Below are 4782 nucleotides of genomic sequence, written 5' to 3'. Positions count from 1 at the left end.
AAGAGAAAGAAAAATACCAGATGGTTTCACTCATAGCAAGAGTATAATGGACCAGGTGAGAAAATAATAAGAATAATGAACAGCCATATACCAGAGACATTTTATGGGGGTGGAGTGGGGAATGGGATCAAAAACGGTGGGGGGAGGGAAGTGCACTGGACTGGTGATTGTACATGAGTGACTTGGTGATGGGAAAAACACAGGGATTACAATTGAGATTTTAAAAAATGCACAAAATGATGTAAAAATAAACTACTATATTATTAAAAACAAAATATAAACAAAAACAAAACCGAGGTTCTTTTTATCCCTCTGTCACTCTTATACACCTAATGGGTAATTCTGCAGCCAAGGCAGGTGACTTAACCCCCCTCCAATGTGTCCTCCGTCATTGGGACACTTTGGGCCTTACACAGGATGGCAAGCAGAAAAAACTGGCCCTTTTCTGCAATGTGGTATGGCTTCAATATAAGTTAGACAATGATTATTGGTGGCCAGAATGAGGAACACTTGTCTACTCAATCCTTACGAATCTAGACAGATTTCTATACTTCAACGTCCAAGGGGTCTGAGGTCCCTTATCTTCAGGTTTTCTTTTATGTCTGCTCCTGTCTCTCACTCCTAAAACTCTACAGTATCCAAGCTTTCTTCCTCCTGCACTGTTGCCCCTTTCTTCTTAAATCTGGTCATATATTTCAGGTTCTTCCAGAACTACTTTCTTTTGTGCTCCTGTACCTCTATCTTTCAATCTTGACACACTTCCCAGGTCCTTCTGGGTAGGAAAGGTCCGCCCTGGACCAGCCCTGCCATCTCGCAACCCAAATCTCCCAAATCTCCCCAGCCTGGCTGATAGGTATGGGACTTCCCATTGTTTTCAGCTAGTAGCTACCTTTGCTCCAGTGCTGAGATCATTGGTATGTCCACTGCCACCCAGCCAGGGGAACCCAGTTCTTTTTTCTTATCTTGATATCATCTTCTGGTCTATTCCAGAGTGAGAACCTCTAATTTAGCTGTGTTTTCCACTTCTAAGGTCCCTTTGGTTTGTTTAAGATAAGATTATCAGATTACTTTGGGTTTACTAACAAGATTATGTAAGATGCAATGTTGATTAAAAGACAAGATCTTAATCTATGGCCTCTCTTGGTCCTCATGGTCTATAAGTAAAGTGTTCTTTTATTTCAAGAAAATTGGTTCCCTGCCTGGTTTGAGAAAAATTTAAACATTCCTAGGTTTTCTCTGCTTATCTTAGTTATCTTTAAAACTGCTGTCTTTGGTTCTAGTTCTTCTGTAAGGTTAAAACTGGATACTGATTCTATGAAACAAAAATTTAATTTGTATCACATTGAAAAACTTCTTGGTCTATCAGAGTGTATCGAAACATTAATTGTAACAAACTAAAACCTAAGTTATTTAAAAATTAGGTCGTTAAAGTTGTGTGTCATCTAAAAACGTGGCTAAATGACTAAAATGAAATCCATAACAGGCTTCTCAGTGTCTTCACAAATATTGGTAAAATAAATATCTTTTATAAATTGGTACACATGGCCACAATTTTAAAACAAGTCAAGAGATCTCTTGTATTACTTCTTGTTTTACCTCCAGAGGGTCAATTATAAGCTTGCGTCTATATAAATTCTGATAAAAACAGGTGTAAAAATCGCGATCTAAAATTTGGTAAACAAACTAGTTCAAAATCTAATGATTCAAAAAGCATACATGCGTTAAAGTTCTAATGCTGTATGTGTTAATCTTTGTGTTAAAAAAAAAAGGCTTCATGGTATTTACAAAAAATAATAATAATAATAACCTGATTTATTTTTCAGCATGTATACCTAAACATCTTTTAACCAAAAACTCTTCCAGGAAAGTAAACTGCTTATCTTTTTAACAAAACTTTTGTTTTGTCCGTGCAAAATATATCTAAAATTACTTAACACTCATGTCTATGTTTTGCTCCTTATAGTGAAGAAAATTAACTTTCAGGTTTACCCTGCTCTATATTGTGAAAGCTAACGTTTTAAAACAAGAATTAAAGGTCTAAAAGTATTTAAAATTTTCATGTGCTTAAATTACTTTCTATGTAGCATCAGTAGTATATGCCTGTGTATATCAGTAGTGTGATCTTGTTACTTATACTCAGGTTTTGTTAACTAAAAATCTGATACTATCAACATTACTAAGTGTTGTCAACAAATAGATGTACTCATAAGTCTTGATCACACTTGGGTTTTTTTTTTTTTTATAAAATCTGTAAGTTTACTAATCCTATTACAAATTCTGTGATGTTAAATATTCCTGATATATTAACATCTTTGTCTTAGAAGGACTCCTAAAATAGATACTCTCAGGTGTGAGATTTCCTAATGCCTACCCTAAATCTGTATGTCACAGTATTAAACATGCTCGTTCACTACTAGTGCTTAGTTTAAAAATACTCCTCTAGATTTTCTGTTACTCACAGAGGTCATCTACAAAAAATGACAAGTCACTCAGAAAAAAAATAGCTTTCTTTCAATGCTAATTAGTAAAATCTATTCACAAGTTAACAAACCTCTATCCAAATACAAGAGAGATGGTGAGGAGTTTCTCAGGACTCATTAGTCAGTCTATACCAGATAGTAGCAGAAAACTCTCAAAACTCGATATGAGATCCCAAACTCTGCCACACCAACCTTTATCAGTGACTTTTTAAACCTTTAAAAGGGAACTTAGAAAAAGATTAAAAGAATGAAGAAAGTCTTTGGTGAGTGAGAGAAATCAGGCTCAATAAAATAAGTCATTGCCAGTGTCCTGCAGACTCAGGCTTACCCAGGCTCAGAAAAAAAAAAAAAAAAAAAAAAAAAAACACAACTCTGACTTGTCTGAAGAAAACACCAAAAGAAGCCCCAGCAGCACTGTGACACAGTTGCTACAAGTTTGGACACTAAAACATTAACGCAGGAAGGCCAACTGAAAGGGATTGCCCTCTTCTCTGAAGGGAGGAGGGACCAGTCCCTCAGCTGCCAGCCTGCCACCTGGACAATGAGGCCCCTGGACGATGTGTGACAGGGACCGAAGGATGGCGCCAGCTCCCCAAATGACCACCTCCTTGGCTGAACATAGGGTAACCCTGGATGTTGCAGGTATTTATTAATTTTCGTATTAATTTGGGAGCCACTTACTCTATTCTCATCCACCCTCCCTTCACAAATAAATAGGAGTAGATTGGAGACATAAAATATTACCTTCATTCAGCCTAGCACCCTCCTTCAGCATGTTGATGACCTTCTCCTCTTCAATTCTTCTGTTTCAATCACAAGAGCATACTGCATAACTCCTTAACTTCCTATGATAAAAGAGATACTGTGTCTCCTCATCCAAGCCTAGCCGTCAATTTCCATAGTTGCCTATCTGGGTCATTGCCTGACTGCTTCTTCCAAACAACTAACGGTAGATCACAAATAGGCCATCAGGGCCCTTTCCTCTCCTGAATCTGCAGAAAAAAATCTTTCTCTTCCTAGGTTTGGTAGTATTCTTCCATCATTGGATCCCTAATTTAGCTTTCCTGCCCAAGCCACTGTATGACATGGCAAAAGAAATTCCTCCTTAATAGTTAAAGCCAGTTGTACTTCATTCCTTTCAACCTCTTCCAGGACCTCTCTCTGAACCAACTACCTCTGCTCTTGAATCCCACTCAAACCCTGGAAACTGTTTGGAGACCTCTGACTCCAAAGGACTCCCTGTAATTTCAGTCCCACCAAGACTGAATTCTAATTCCTTTTTGTCCTATTTTTACTTTTCTCTGTAAACCCTCTCTTCTGACCCCTCCTAAGATACAAAATTCAGGTTGTGCACTAGGAGACAGGACACACCTCCTCAACCAAACTGTGTCTACCTCCTCAACCAAACTGTGTCTTCCTCACTTTGATGCCTATACTGCCATTCAGTCTGGCTTATCTCTCCTTGGGCCTGATAGACTGATGTGTCAGCCCATCCTGGGAATGGACCTATACCACAGACCTTCCAGCCCCAGTGTACAGGCCCATATCTGGTCATCCTTACCACACCAATGGCTGTGAACTTCGGGGATTTAGCCACAGGCATCGCCTATTCTTGTTCTGACTGTGGCTACTGATGAGTGCTCCTGTCACCTGGTGAGTCCCACCTAATACACAGCTTGCTTTCAGACTTTGGGATCTCGTCAGTCCAGAGTTGGCATGGGACTCTTGCTCAAACCAACAATCTTAACGATCCTTCTGACTCTTCAAACTATACTCCATAACTCTGGAGTCATGTTTGCCTACTCACTCCTGACATGGATTCTCCCGCAGGTGAGGCCAATAATTATGACTTTTCCTTTCTTTCATGTTCACTCTCTGTATCCTCAGGTTTTTCCCAACCCACACTTCTGGAATCAGTCACCAATCCTTCAACCAACTTCTCCTCCCTGTGTCTATTTTACCGGAGGAATGCTATTACTATATAAATGAATCAGGGCTGATTGAGCAAAGCAATGACAGATTAAACAAATTAACAATGACCCCAGCGAGAGGAAGAGGGAGAGAAAATGCCTGGACATGGCCAGAGCATCTCCTCTTCTCCTGGCTTCTGTAGCTTGTGGAACCTCTACTCATAATTTACCTGTTTTTTTTTTCTTTTTGCTGCTTGACTCATAAGGTTCATTTATTGGAAGAACATTGTCTTTATGTTAACAGCTCAGGGCAGGTGGAACAAAATGTGGCAAAGCTACGCGAGTTGGCCAAGAACATCAGAGAATCCAGTGTTAGAAGAGATGACTGTAAC

This window comes from Condylura cristata, unplaced genomic scaffold (genome assembly GCF_000260355.1).
Source record: "Condylura cristata isolate star-nosed mole 26May11 unplaced genomic scaffold, ConCri1.0 scaffold00023, whole genome shotgun sequence".
NCBI classification, from domain to species: domain Eukaryota; kingdom Metazoa; phylum Chordata; class Mammalia; order Eulipotyphla; family Talpidae; genus Condylura; species Condylura cristata.
This window is presented reverse-complemented; position numbering follows the sequence as displayed.